Source organism: Equus caballus, chromosome 18 (genome assembly GCF_041296265.1).
Source record: "Equus caballus isolate H_3958 breed thoroughbred chromosome 18, TB-T2T, whole genome shotgun sequence".
Classification (NCBI taxonomy): domain Eukaryota; kingdom Metazoa; phylum Chordata; class Mammalia; order Perissodactyla; family Equidae; genus Equus; species Equus caballus.
This window is the reverse complement of record NC_091701.1, coordinates 4,778,217-4,793,799: the sequence shown is the minus strand read 5'-3', so window position 1 is coordinate 4,793,799 and position 15,583 is coordinate 4,778,217. Positions and strand designations below refer to the sequence as shown.

General features: G+C 47.1%; 1 long non-coding RNA gene across 1 annotated transcript; it reads right to left on the bottom strand.

The window, feature by feature from the left end:
- Positions 1-188: 188 nt before the first annotated feature.
- LOC102148826 (uncharacterized) lies at positions 189-14,309 on the bottom strand. The gene is made up of 5 exons (XR_011428456.1): positions 14,177-14,309; positions 10,859-10,889; positions 6,577-6,690; positions 4,773-4,874; positions 189-3,352 (listed from the first exon to the last, which is right to left on the bottom strand). It is a non-coding gene; the product is annotated as an uncharacterized lncRNA (long non-coding RNA).
- Between the last annotated feature and the right edge of the window lie 1,274 nt (positions 14,310-15,583).

Sequence of the window (15,583 nt, the reverse complement as noted above, 5' to 3'; positions counted from 1 at the left end):
CTGGGCCCTTGGCGGAATGATTAGCAAGATGAAGATGGTTTTCAGGGTAACCACACCTCATCCACACCTTAAGCCCCAAGAATCTCTCCACCCGGGTCACTCTCATCAGAGAGGAAATGGTCAGCTAGATTACAGCACAGCAAAACATCCAGACTAATCCTTCTTGAATGATTCGTGCTTTTAAAAAGTTTTCAACCCCAAAATAAGAGTATTTAATAATGAAATTTCAGACTCAGAGACAAATCGATCAATGCACATTGTGTTTGTGTGTCTGAGTCCACAGCTGCAATCCACGAACATGCATTAGGTGCCTCTGTAAGTGTGGGGATGACGCCTGAATATAACAGGCCCCGCTTCAAGGGGTTCATGGCTCGGTGGAGAAGACAAACATGCAAATGTAGGCAGCCCTAAGGTGTTCCGGATGCCGTGAGGGAAGTGATCCAGATAAATGTGAACACCAAGGAGAACTGGAGGGGCAGGTTCCACCTGGGGAACAAGCGGAGTTGGAAAAGACTGCAGAGGAGAGGGCGGTTTGGGTTGGGGCACCGTAAACTGAGGCTGGACCACGGAGGGCCTTGGGCCCAGGCTAAGAAATAGGACTTCGCCCCATGGGCAATAGGGAACCGCTGAAGGAACAGGTCGGTCTTTGTCATAAGGACATGGGAATGATCAAATTCAACAGGACACAAGATCAAATGCACTGTGGAAATGTACAAGGGGGCTTCTAAAGGCTGATCCAGGTTTGGACCCTGCCCAAGGGCTGGAGACACGCCTCATGCACGCCCACTGCTCCAGCGGCCCAGTTGTCGAGTCTGGATGTCCCCTGACCCGACCCCTCCTGCCTGGTGGAAGACACCTTCCCTCTGTCCACCAGGAGAAAGGGCAGTAGGTCAGGGCTCCGAGCGAACCGCTCTGTAAATATGAGAGAGAACGGCCTTCCATGGGAGGGACTCCCAGTGGTTTTGTCCTGTGTGTGTCCTTGGGGAGAGACGTTGCTCAATCGTTTTCCGTTCTCTGCCTGAGCACTTTTATCATCACAGCAATGCAATGATTTAGGGCCCACAGGATTTGAACGGGCCCAGCCCATGAACAGAACTACAGGCACTGCGGTGTTTGCACTTTAACACGTCAACATATCATGGAAAGAGTGTGGTTCTGGAGTGAGACGGGTGGGGGGCGGAACAAAAATCTCCCCTCTGGCACTAACGAGCTCTGTGACGTGGGAAGAGTTACTTAACTTCTCTGCTTCAGTTCTAATCAACAAAATGAAGATAAAAATATTTGCATTTTAGGGTGTTTTGAATATAAAATTCAGTAAGGATATAAGCGTGTGAGGAACTGTGAAGGCTGCGCAACGTGACCTGCTTGCCTGTAACACTTCGTGGCTGCTGACAGAAGCCGCGAGGCTCCTGGGTCCAAGACGGAGAACTTTGTTACCCTCAGCACAACAAGGGCATGAGCATTAGCACGTTGCATCAGTTCTCCTCGTCCCCCAGTCCCACGTGGCAGTGTGGACAGTCCCAGACGGATGCTTGCCCACATGGCAGGTTGAGTTCCAGAAGAGGAGCCCTGAGCTAGCGAAGCAGAGACTCTCAATGGGGAGCGAGCAGGCCTGCCCTCTGCTCCGGGGGAGGCCCTTCCTCCATCTTCCAAGGCTGCTTGCTACACAAACATCCCTGAAAAGGTAGTCCAGAGCAAAGGGCAGGTCGTGCCTCACTCGCAAGATATGAGAAGTGTGAGAAGCCCATGGAGAGCAGAGCGTCTGGCCCGCGAGCGCTCAGGAGACACTTGTTGAATAAACGTGCACATGCGTGTACCCCTGGCAACACGCGAAGTAACTGGGCTCAGAGCCCTTTAAAGCACCCTGCCTTCTCACCAGCAAGCCGGAAAGCATCTTCCACTTCTTGAGACCTATGAGGGAGTTTCAAGCAGAAAGCTTTTCTCCATCCCTTTGCGTGAGAGAGAGGGCTGCAGGCTTGGGTGTTTTTATTGGTTTGCTATCACATAACAAATCAGGGCACACACTGCGGGAATGTCGCAGTCTGTGGATGAATTCAGACCCCCGGAGCCCTGGCACTGAGGCTGCACAGAATTCGCCAGCCTCTATTTCTAAGGTCCTCCTGTGATCCAAAAATCTCTTCTGGCCAACATTAAAGATCTTTAAAGATGCTTAAGATAAGCAGTCCTCCTGGTCTTTAACTTCAAACCAAACACTCTGGCCACCTCTTAGTTTTCAGATAGCTAAAATTATTATTCTTTTTCTCTCCAAGTCAAAAAGTACTTAGCAAGCAGTTCTATATTCAGCGCTCTCAACATGAGCACTCTGTGGACCTCGGAGATACCCCAGGGGCAGGCCGTGCCTTCCTCCAGCGAAGGAGCATTGAATTCACAGCTGTTGTCCATTAGACATTGTCCTCTATGGGTGACAAGTGGAGACGTCAGGACAGGATGATGGTGAGCATCCGGACCTCAGCATCCGGGCAGTGATGCACCTTCGTGCATTCCATCATTCTTTCCACACATGTTCTCTGGGTTTACGCTACACTGCAGGCACAGTGCCAGAGATTTAGAGGCGAGCCAGGCCCAGCCACTGCCCTGGAGGACACTCACCACAATAGAAAACGTGTTCAATCTGCTCAGGCTGTGAAAGTCCACAGTGGAAGGAGATCTTAAGGCCTGAGTGAGGTCAGGGAAGGATCCTTGGAGGAGGAATTCTGAGCCTGGTTCTGAAGGAGTGAGCCGGATGAAGGGGTGAGAAATGCAGAGAAACAGAGGTGCGTGTAGAAACTTCCGGTGTGCTGTTATACCTGGAACGTGAGTCCTGTGCAGAAGTGAACAGGATGAGGCTGGATCCAGAGACTACAAAGAACCAGGTAATGGGGGGTCTGGCTGCCATTCTTTAGGGCCTGGATGTTGCCTTGTGAGTGGGAGAGAGACCTTGGAAGGACTTACAGGAGTGAACAGGGCGCAGATATGGTCAGGTTTGCAAAACATGTTAGCAGTTAACATTGAAGATGAGTGAGAGGTGTACTCTGGAAGAAAGATGGTCTAGAAATTGCTGAGGCCTGAATAGAAAAAAGCACCCTATAACAGATCCCTTAGGACAGAAGCAAAGCCCACTTTTGACACAACTGTGAATCCACCTGACTCTGCCTTGGTTACGGGAGGCCGTGTGTGCAGAAGACCATAGCCGCTGCAACAGAAGTGCAGAATAGATCTGTTGGGTTCATGGATGAAGACTGCCCATCCGCCTTTGTCACTGAACTCTGCACAAGGTCTTCTGACCTCTGAAGCAAGGTCTTCAGCATCCTGTGGACACATTTTCTGCTCCTCTGGGACAAAAGATACCTGGCTAGAATCCAAGAGGGGAAACACAAACGGGTTGAGAAGGGTTGCCTCTTACAGCCTGCCGACAGGGCATTTGAGACGCCCAGGGAAGGCATTCCACCTAAATTTTCAACCTCAAGTAAACCAGAAATTCCACAATTCAAGTTTTATTCTTTAGGATGAAGTATTGCAAAGCCCTCGGCCACACACATCCTTCCAGGCACGGGGGAAGCAGAGGGAAGAGCGAGGCTCTGCACAACCCTCTTCTCTGTGCAGAGGACTCAGGGCACCGGAGTCTTGGGGTGGGACAGCTGGGCATGTTTGCGGAGGGCAGGATGGAGGCAGGAGGCCGGAAAAGGTAGATGTTTCTTAATTCATTGATTTACAAAGGCTCAGCTCTGACACCCCTCTCAGGTCGGAACTCCACCCTGGCCCACATAGGACTATGATACAGAAAGGAGGCAAAACAACCAACTCCACACAAGGCCACAGAAACCAATATGGGTGCTGATGTCCAACCTTCTAATTTCCCTAGGAGAAGACATGGGGTCTTGGAGACTCCGGAGGGGGCAGGCTCACATTTGTTGTAGATACCTGCACCCGGGCAATGCTGGCACCTGCTCACCACTGGGCGCCTGTGGACGCCCTCCCACCGCCTGTGTGCCTGGCAGGCATCGCCAGTCGATTATAACGCTCTCCCACTCTGCCAGGCTGAGCGCCACCATCCTCCCCACACCCCACTCCAGGCGGCCTCTGCCAGACCCAGCTGCGGCCTGACCTTTGAAGTGAACCTGTTGCTGGCTTCTTGCAGTTGCTGTCGCTAGCTGAAGGAGACAGTTGCTTCCTGGGAGAGGACGTGGGGCAAGGGCAGGAGGCTGTCCTCTTTGAGCCTGGACTTCCTCATCAATAAAAAGGGAGGAAAAGCCCGCCATCCCTTCCTTATGAAACTGCAGAACGGGCCAAGGCCATGAGACATGGAGCTGCCCAGGAGGGACAAGGAGCCTTCTGCCACAGGTCTTCTTCCACTCCTTTCAATGCCCTCTTGAAATGTACCGCCAGAAAGATATTATTTTTCCTTGTTTATATGAAGGGTTTTCTCACCCACTCACAGATATTTTTGAGTTTCAAAAAGAAAACAAGGCTGGAGTGTTTGAACAGCCGAGCTGAGCTGGAATTCTTGGCACCCACCAGCAGCTGCCCCCCAGGGAGGTGGAAGAAGTTCTCTGACTCGCTCATTCCACCCACTATTAATCACCTGCCATTGAAAGGTGACTCCAAGAGGAAAAAATGTGCCCTGGCATTACTACTCAAAGAAACACAAAAATAAAATGCATGCGTACCTCACGCTTGAGCCTGCTAATGACTGCAGAGCCCGTCTAACAGAGTCTTACTGAGGCCACCAGGGGCCCCGGGGCACCCACCGGGGAGGGCGGGCATGAGCGTACCTTCGAGGGCAGTGCACTTGGCAGTGTGCTGAGAATCTTGTAAATGTCCACTTTCTTTGATCCAGAAATTCCACCTCTGGAAGTCTATACTGAGAAAATATCCTGAAATACACACCAAGACTTGAGTTTAAGAAAAGGTCCATAATAGCTCTATTTACAGCAAGGAGAACGTGGAACTGTTTAAGTGTTTATCATTAAGTGAATGTTAAGAGAATTAGGATGCAGACTCGCAATTAGATATTCTGCAGCAATCAAATGATGTTATGGGGAATTTTTAACAGGTTAGGGAAATGCTTGAGGTATAATGTTAAGTGAAAAACATTAAAATACACAATATACCAGTTCCAAACTCAGGCAAGCTAAAAAGGCTCAGAAAAGCTCGGGAAGCCCACCCCCGTACTAATGTAACTACTCAGGCTGCTAAGACCATCGAGAGGCGTTTCCACCGGAATCGAGGAAGCTTTTCTGAGACTCCGGCCCTTTGGAGCTTCAGTGCAGCCTCCGCCCTCCTTGCCCTCAGGATGAGGTGCCTTCATGGGCTCCCTCACCCTGCCCTCCACCTCCTGTCAAAGTGTCCATAGGTGGCACTGCAAGGCCCCCAAGTCCCCTGAGAGTCTGCAGACCAGGCCTCTCCCTCTCTGCATAATCCTTAATCCAGAGGGCCTCAGCTCCTAAGCAGAGGTTCTTCAGTGACAGTAATAGCCACGGGTCATTGTTTTCTGATATTTTCCTCCTATCAAGTACTTTTCCAAATATTCTGCCAAAAATATACAATCAGAGAAAAAGCAGTATAAATTAAATGCACCTCACCCAAGAATTGGCATTGTTGTAAATGCAGAGTATTCTATAGCCCATCCTCCCCGCTGAGCCCTGGGGCTGTGAACCCCTCTGCAAATTCCCCTCGTGAGGGCTGTCTACCCAGGAGGGGTGGTCTCTGGAACCAAACAGAGAAACAGTACAGGAGTGTTGCCCAAACTACAAAGGCACACGGAAAGTGCTCGAGACCCAGGCCCGGCCACACTGCTCGGTAGACATGTCATCCATATTGGGAAACTGACTGGGTGTGGGGCTGGTGAGATGGGAGACGACCAGGAGGCTCAGCTGCTGGAAGGCACAGTGGGGGTTCTACAGGCCAGCTCTCTACTGAACAGACGGGAGACTGAAGGGAGACGGAGTGAGGGCTTGTCTGATGCAACACCACGCAGTGGAGGTGAGCCATGACTAACATTTCTAAGTTTACTGAGCACCTATCATGTACTCAGTACGCTCTATTAACCCGTTTAATCCTCACAACAATCCTTTGAGGTGGGTGTTGTTCTTTTCTCTCCATTTCACAGATGAGGAAATTGAGACACAAAGACATTAGGAAGCTCATCCAGATTGTGTAGCACGACGTGGCTGAGGCAGGATTTGAATGTAGGTTTCATCCTGTGCACTTAATCATTACACGATTTTTTGGAAACTGCTGATTCAGAAGGGCTACGCTGCATTTCTAGAAGCCTGCAGTTGGTGGGCCTGCAGAACTGCTCTAAGGGTGCCCAGATGGCCATCCCGTCCAGCATGAGGTGAGGGTGTGCATCTGCAGCCCTGACCAGCCAAGCCAGCATCCCTGTCTGCTGAGAGCTGGTATTTATTCCAACTGATATAATGCTTTCCCAAGCAAACTCCCAGAGGCCAGGCAAACACATTCTCAGAGATACCCAGCAAGTTATCCGTTCTTTAGGATTTCCCCGCTTCATCAGGGATGTCTGCATGGGATGGAGTAATGGAAGAGGGAAGAGACTGCCTTCCAGAAAGATCCTACCTGGATGCAGACACTCAATTCTCAGGATAACAGGAAACCCGAGGGATGGTGTTGTCCAGGAGCCGAGTCAGGGAGCTTTTTCATGGCCATGGTAGAGCAGAACTTTGTGGGGCCCTGAGGGGGCAGAACACCACCTTACACCAGGGCAGGAGAATGCGCCCTCACTCCAAGCCCCAGAGCACGTGGAGAGAACGTCCCGTTGCCTGCTCCTGTGTGCACACTGGGTCTGCAGGCATGAAGGTCAGCTCTCAAGGAGGCCACAGAGACGGAGACACTGATAGAGAGGAACCCCGAAATGCAACACAGCTTGCTAAGTAAAGGGACAGAGGGGATGACAGGATGTTTCCACACATGACCCAGAAGAGAATGGGATGGGGAAGAGAAACAAAGGAAAAGGGAAAGGATGGAAGGGAAGAGAAGGGTTGGCCGAGCAAAGCTTCTTAGAGGAAGAACTCTGCTTGTCAGTCTGGAAAGATAAGTAGAAATTACTGAGTTATCAATTATTTGCATTAACAAAGGGGAATTTCAGACAGAGGTGGGTGACGGGCAGAGGTGGATGTGGCATACCCAGGGTCCTAGGAGAATGCTCACGAGCAGCCTTGAGAGTCAAGCGAGGAAGTGTGCATTTGGTCTGTAATCAATGGGCCCCTGTGGAAGACTCTGAGCAGGGGGTGGCCCAATCAGATTTATGACTTACAAACATTACTTTTAGTGTCATGAGAGATGGACTAGACGGAATCTTCCCCCTCCACAGGCCAAAGTGATGGAAAGTCTCACCACTTTTTAAATCTCTAACTGGGAAAAATACATTCTCTCTAGAAAAGAAGTTAACAGCATGCGAACACCTTCCCTGGGTGTCTCTCCTTGTCTCCCTGGGTAACTCCTTAACCCTCACCTACTATACGTTAGCACCCACCAACACAAAAATGCCCACAGCACGTGAGCCTCAGTCCCCTTCTCAGATTAGGTGACAAAGAAAATCTAGGCCCCAAGATCATGCAGCACAGAAAGGTCATTTAATTTATTATTAACATCATTTTTATATGCTTTTAGAAGTAATGGCTCCAGTCAAGACGGAACGAGTAAATGCCCTCCTTAGATGCATCACCTCTATTCTAAACATCTGGTAATAAGAGATAAAGCAGAAAACAGAGAAGGCAGCCTCAAAAGCGAGAAAGACATTTCTGTGGAGTCAGAAAAGGAATAGAGATGCAGAGAGGCTCTGGCTTGCTGGCTCAGAAACAGCTCTGGCTGGGGACCAGGAAGTAAAGGCCTGAGAAGGGAGACCCAGAGTTCAGAGATCAGGAATTTTAGAGAAAACTCACCTCCTGAGCACGAAGACGGATGAGCAAAATTAAGTTCACACCTTGACACACCCTATTGAAACCACAGAAGAGTGGGGAAAAGAGACATTGTCTCCAAAGGAATAACCGCCAGGCTAACAGTTGACTTCTCAACAGCAGCAAAGGAAGTCAGCGGGCAATGGATTATCTGAATGTGTGAGTGAAAATCACCCGGGAAGTGACAGATGGAAAAAAAAGAAGTCAGGTGCTGAAAGGTATACAGAGGATTGAGTAAGGAAATCTAACATACATCTAGTCAGATTTCTAGAAGAAGAGAGAAATGGAAAGAGGCAACAGCTAGCTGGGAATTTCCCAGAATTAACAGAAGACACCAATCTTCAGAATACAGAAATCTCATAGATTCCCAAGATGAAAGCAAAGAGCTCACACTAGGCCCATTGTAGTAAAATTGCGAAACAGTGAACACAATGAGTATATATTAGAGGTAATGAGAGAGAAAATATAGATTGAATTTAAAAATATCAACAATTATTTTGACAGATAACTTCTCAAAACTAAAAAGGAAACCATAAAAAATGAAATAATACTTGCAAAGAGAAAGTAGAGAAAACTTCAACCTGGAATTGTATACTTATCAAAACTATCTTTTAAGAACAAGAAAAAAGAAAGACATTTTCAGACAAATAAACTCTCACCAAAGGAAATTCTAAAATAATTCAAAAAGAGGAAAGAATCTCAGATGGAAAGTATAAGATGCAAGATAAAATAATAAACAAAAATGTGGTAAATATATAAGGAAATCTAAACAAAAGCTAACTTTATAAAACAATAATAATAATGTCTCATGAGCTTAGAAAAGTGAAACAACTAAAATATTGGATGTCCACACCATATTTAGAAAGGGTAGTTAAAATTAAAATATTCTTGGGTCTTGTTTGGGAAAATGACAACAATATTAATTAAATTTTGGCTTTGATAAGTTAAATATACATATTAAATAAAATAACAGAAAAAAGTATAAATTCTAAACTAGAGGCAAAAATGGAGTGAGAAAAAATATTCAATCAATTCAAAATAAACCAAGAAAAATAAACATAGAAAAGGTCAGACAGACAAAAAGTATAAAGTAGGTTATTGGAAATCAATCCAATTACATCAGAAATATAATAAATGTAAATTTATTACACTCCATTTAAAATAAGAGATTGTCAAAATAGAAAAGTAAAACAGAGGCTATTTATAAGAAACAAAACTAAAACATATTGACACAGAAAGAATAAAACTAAAACAGTAAAAAAAAAAAGAAATCCTGCAAATATTGATTCCCCCAAAAGCTGGGATAACACCTATAAACTTAGATGCATCTAAAAATATGGTCTCGAAATACATAAAGCAAAAACTGACAGAGCTGCAAGGAGAAATAAACCAATCCAGAATTATTTTAGGAGTTATTGACACAACTGTTTGGGGAAAAGCTAAATTAAATAAGCAAAAAAAAAAAATACCCAAAAAACCAGAGACATGAAAGATTTGAAAAATAAATCAATCTTGATATGACAGAGATTAGATGGATAGATAGATAGATAGGTAGATAGATAGATAACCAGTTAATATTCATGGCATTCAACGTTGAAAAATGCACATTCTGTTCAAGTGCACATGGAATAGTCACTAAAAAAAGTACACGTGGGATATTTACAAAAATATTTACTTTTAAAGGATTGGTATCCAGGTATCTTACAAAGTACATTCTCTGACCACAATGTAATTAAGTTAGAAATCAATAACAAAGATAATTACTATACGTATGTAAATTCAACAACATACTTCTGAATAACACCCGAGTCAAAAAAGAAATCATAATGGATATTAGAAAACACTCAAAACTGGAAGATAGTAAAAGATTGCATATCAAAATGTAATCGGATGCTAATTTTATATGTAGATGCAATTTTATAGCCTTAAATATTAATATTAGGAACAAGAGAGACTGTACGTAATGACCTAAGCATCTGACTTGCGAAGAACAGAACACACCTAAAGAAAATGGGAAGAAGAGTGTACTAAAGACGAAGGCAAACATGAGTGAAAAATAAGCTCATACAATCGAGAGAAAAATAACACCAAAGACTGGTTATTTGAAAAGACCAATTTTAAAACCTGAGGCGGAAGTAATCAAGAAAGACATGAGAGAAGCCATAAATAAATAGGAGTAAAACAGAAAACATAACTTTCTTGCAGATATTAAAAAAGCAATACAAGGATATTATGAGGAACATTATAACAATAAAGTTGAAAACTTAGATGAAATGTACAAATTCATAAAAAATATAACTTACCAATATACTGAGGAAAAGTGAAAAACAGAAATTCTGAGTGGTCCTATAATCATTAAAGAAAGCTCACCAAGTGTTAAGACTGTCCCACAGAGAGACCACGAGGTCCACGGGATTCCTCAGAGAGCTATACCAAACATCCACGAGATACACGATTCTGTTTCACTCAGACTCTTTCAGAGAAAAGGCACTAGCTCACTTATGAGGTGGGCATAAACGATACCAGAACCCAACCACAACAGTGTAAGGAAATAAAATTACAGACACTCTGTGTTTCATGAATATAGATGTAAGAAATCCTTAAAAATATACTAGCAAACTGAATCCAGCAATAGATATGAAAGCTTAGATATCATGACCACACTGAGTTTATTCTAGTAACGCGCAGTTGATTTAACACTTAAAAAAATCAATAAATGAAAGTCATGATTAACAAAGGAAAAATGTCATAGGCTTATTTATCAGATTCAGAAAAAGCATTTGATAAAATGTAGCATATATTCATTATAAAAATCCTTAGCAAGCTAGAAATAGAAGGAAATTTGCTCAACCTTATAACGAAAACATCTTATATAAGAGTGACAAGTGGAAAATGTTTCCTTAAGACTAGGAATAGGTAAAGGACCCACTCTCATCACTTACCTTGAACATCACACGGGAGGTCCCAGCTGGCCTAGTAAGGCAAGGAAAAAAAATGTCATTGGTCAAGAAGAACCCAAACAGTCATTATTTGCAAATAATATAACTGTCCTTATAGAAAACCCAGAGAATTTACAGATGAATTATTGTATTAATAAGAGAGTTTATAAGATTACTGGATACAAGATTAGTTTTTTTAAACTGAATTTCTATATACTAACAATAAATGTTTAAAAAAAATGTTGCTTTTATAAGTATCATTTAAGATTGTCTCGAATATGAAGTCCACAAAAAAAATCTAACAGAAGACATAGATGACCTCTATGGACAAAATTAGAAATTCAATTAAAAGACATCCAAGACTCTCAGTTATTTCCGTCTTCACTGCATTCCAATCAAAACACAGTAGTGGTTGAGACTCCCGTTGGTTTTGCTGTGTTGTATCTATGGTTGTGCAACCGGATGTTTCTAATATTTGCTTGGAAGAGCAAAGAGTAGGAATGGCCAAGATAGACCTGAAGAAGAAAACCAGGCGAGGAGACTTGCCCCGTCCCATCCTAAGGGTTCGTACAGATCTCAGGTAAGTAGGGAATGAGACAGTGGGGCAGGAGGGGAGAAAAGGGCAAATGGAGATGAACAGAGAATCAAGAAACAGACCCGTACAGGAAACCTAGTTTACGACAGAGCTAGCATTGCACTTGCATGAGAAAAATTGGACCTTTGAGGAAATAAAGAATACACAGATTCCATCTATCTTTCCCTTTATTTGGACTTGTTACTCGCCGTCATTGGTGTGGTGTCTCTGAGACCACAGGAGAGGCATGGCTCTGGGGTGCTGGTGAGTCTGAGCGGATGACAAGGATGGTTCTGCAACCAGTGGAAAACCACAAACAGGATGTGGCTGCTGCCACGGGAGGGGACTGTCATTGCTGTGGCAAAGAGGCATTGTTGGGGGACGCTCCCAGGGACAGGGAGGCCACAGGAAACAAGGAGCGAGCCTCTTCTGTCCCCTGCAGCCCTGCAGTCGCCCCACAGCGCCCCTGATTGGTGGATCCTAACAAGGAGCAGCTGGCAACGCAGACGGTTTGCAGAGTCCTGACCTCAGCATCACAAGCTGAAGTATAGACAGGATGGTTTGGGGCTGAGAAACAAGCGCTTGATATTAAACTGGCACGATCACAAGATTAAGAGTCCCAGAGACATGGGGCCTTGGTTTCCTCTGGTTTATTCCCTGTTTGTCTGTGCCTCTGTCCACATTTTGCTCCAAGTTGTTCTTCATGTCAGGCCTTTCCTCAGACTCCCCACCACGACCCTGCTTATTCTTCAAGGCACAAGCCAAATGGTCACCCCATCCAGAGTGCTTCCCCGGACACCGTGGGAGCTCGGCTCCAGGCACTCACCCTCTCCTTCAGCCTGCGCCTTCTCAAGGCAGGTGGAGGGCCCTGGGACATCAGCAGGCTGGGGGCACGTCACCAGGACTCAGGCTCGGGTCAGGGGCTGCAGTCCTGACGTGTGTTGGGGAAACACGGTCTCTTCCCGCCTGATGTTAATATAGGCCCGAGCCCAGCGGGGCTGAATGGAAAGAAGCCTGTGCTTTGCTCTAGCAGTGCGTGGGCAAGACTCCTCCTGAGACGGGTCAACCAAAGCACCCATCACTGTCAAATATGGCTCCACCACGTCCTGCCTACCTGGAAGCCCCCGCTGTCCATCTTCCCAAAACACCGGGGGACCATTAGCATGAGGACCAATACCACGTTTGCTGCAAGGCCGCACTGAGTCAGCGAATGAAGCAAAGCAAGCGAAAGCAGTGCGTTACAGCAGTCGGTGCTGCCGGTTACGGAACCCAACCCCAGCTCTCCCCGCCACTCCCAGGGCAGGAGGAGCGCAGAGGACACATCAACAAAAGCCATGGCAGCAGTGACAATGACAGGAACAAGAGCAAGCTATTATTTAATGTGCTGAGGACTACACTTGATAAGCATTATTTCATTTCATTCTCACAACAGCATCAGGAGATAAACATAATCAGCCTCACCGGAGAAATTAAAGCTCTGAGACTCAGGGAGTAAATCATAAAACAAACAAAAACGCCTGCCCAGGGTGACAGAGCTGGTAAGTGGCACTGGGGGAGACTGTCCTCAGCAATCAGTTCAAGCTCAAGGCAACGACGGGACTGGTTCTCCTAACAAATCCGCTGACCCGCGGCGCTGTGTGAGGCAGCCTGGGCCGCTGGAACACAATATCGTAGACTGGGGGCTTAAACAGCGTTTATTCCTCACAGCTCTGGAGTGGGGCCTTCCGAGACCAGGGAGCCGGCACGGTCAGGTTCTGCGGAGCGCCCGCTGCCTGGCCTGCATCTTCACACAGTGGAGGGACAAAGGGCCAGTGAGAGCCAAGCTCTCTGGTCTCTTAGAAGGGCTCTCATCCCATCAAGCGGGCCTCACTCTCCTGACCTCGACAGCGTGTTCAGGGTTTGTCACCCTCACACATGCCACTTTGGTGTATCGATTAAAATAATCAAGCCAAAGGCACTTGAAAAACAGCAAATGCAGGGAGAGGCTTTCTCTGAATTCCTTTGTCTATCTAAAGCCAGACCCTCCTCCAAAAGGAACTCGGTGGCCTCAGATGCCCTCCCTGGGAGTTTCATCAACCTCGTCACAGGAGAGGGCACTAGAGGTCACCACCACACCAGACCAACTTTGTCACAAACTAAGACACTTCCCGTCTGTCCTTTTCAGGGCCCAGTCACCTTTCCTGAAAATCCGCCACCCTCCTCTCAGTGGCGTCCGTCCCCCGCCCCTTCCCACGGAGATGGCACACGAGCTCTCGAATCGCACTGCTGCTTTTGAGCATTCACTTGTTTTCCTGAGATGCTCCTGTGCACATAATATTAAAAATTAATACATTTGTATACCTTTCTCTTATTAATTTGCCTGCTGTAAGATGATTTTATAGACCCAGCTACTGAACCAAGGAGGAAAGAGGGAAAATCCTTCTTCCCCTGCAACCTCATCTAGCCCTGCTTACCTCCCAAAGGCACCATCACACTGGGAGTTACGGCTTCAACACGCGAATTTGGGGTGAACGCAAACATTTAGATCACACAGGTGAGTTCCTCCGTCTCTCCCTATCAGAAATGTCCCAGAGCCTGCCCCACACCCAGCCCTTCTTCAGAAACATGCCCTCTCCCACCCTTCTCTGAGATTTACCGAGGAGCCATCGTGTTCACGGAGACTCACTCTGTGGCTACAGTTGATTGGTCCAGGGGACCCAAATCAAGTCAATCAAGGAACACACAGAATTTAGAGGTAGGAAACCTACTTTCCGGAGAGTGAGGTGCGGGCAAATCAGCAGCATTACAGACGCAGGTGCCAACGCCTGGGTTCCCTCAACCCCACCTCCCCTCCAGCTCCCTTCTGCCACGCAGAGTCTAGAGAAGTCAGCCAAGGGGATTAAACTGCTTACTGTGCATTGTTCCAAGGCAACTCACCAACAAAATATAAATAGCTCAGCTAACACTGGCAACAGCCGGCCGGAAAGGCAGGCAGAGGCCATTGATAAGCTGGCTGCAGAATCTCAGGCCTGAGAATGTCACCCCAAGTACCCTAAGAGCAGAAAATGCCCAGATATATAATGGGGCCGCCTGCTGAGCAACAGGTGGGGGTGAACGTGGTGAAGCAGGGGCTGCAAGAGGCTATCTGAGCTGGCTAGATTCAGTCAGTAAGTATTGAGCAGGTCAAATCAAATCAAATCAAATGAAGTCACCCCCAATCTCAACCTCTTTATGAAGAGAGAAGAGGCTTGGGAAGGGAGACAAGAGTGAGTGACCACGTTTCAGCTGTTCTCAGGGGGAGCAGGAGAGTCTGCAATCATTTATTCAAAAATAAAATAAATAAATAAGCACTGCCCTCAAGGAACAGAGAAAACCTAAAAAGGAAACACACAGGTGGAGAATGTCCCAGGGACTGTCCTGGTGGTCATCGCCCTTGACTCTCAGACCCATAACAGACTGTGCAGCACCAGCCCCTCGAGGCCTGCCCGCCGCGCTGCCCCCACCCCAGCTGAGCCCGCTTTCCTACAGAGCCGCAGCCTCTCCCCGGGAGCTGCCAGGGCAAGAAGCCTCATAAGTGCCCAGTCATGGTTATGCTTTGGGGACACAAAGGAGGGCCCTTGCTCCATGCTCAGGGAGGAGAAGGAGGGGAGGGTCAGGGCAGTGGCCAAGGCAGGCAGAGGACAACAAACGTGACCAGCAGACAAGGCCACGGCTCCAGAGATTGGACAGGAGGCAACCAGGGCGGATCTGCAGGACGCTGGTGGTCTCTGGGGTTCTCAGCAGCACCAGGCAGCACTGGGCAGAGTGACCATGGAGACCCTGGGGTGCTCCACAGTCTTGCCTTCCATCCTTCCTCACAGTGACCCCATAAGGAGCAATTTTCCACGAGAGCTGGGCCATCTGCTGAAGACCACCCAAAAGCTCGCAGGGCGTACCAACGACGTGAGATCACAAACATGAGAAGACCACAAACGACACTCCTCGTGTGGCCCAGGCTGAGCTGCCAGACCAGGGAGAGCCTGGACTACGCACCTCCCTCCTGAGAACTCAGGCCCTTGTGCCAATTCAGAGTCACACAAGGAGACTGAGCGTGGGGGCTAGAGAGAGAAACGGGAGAAGCTGTTGGCCAGCACGGGATGGATCGAAACCTCTGGCCCTTCTCAGCAAATCAGGTG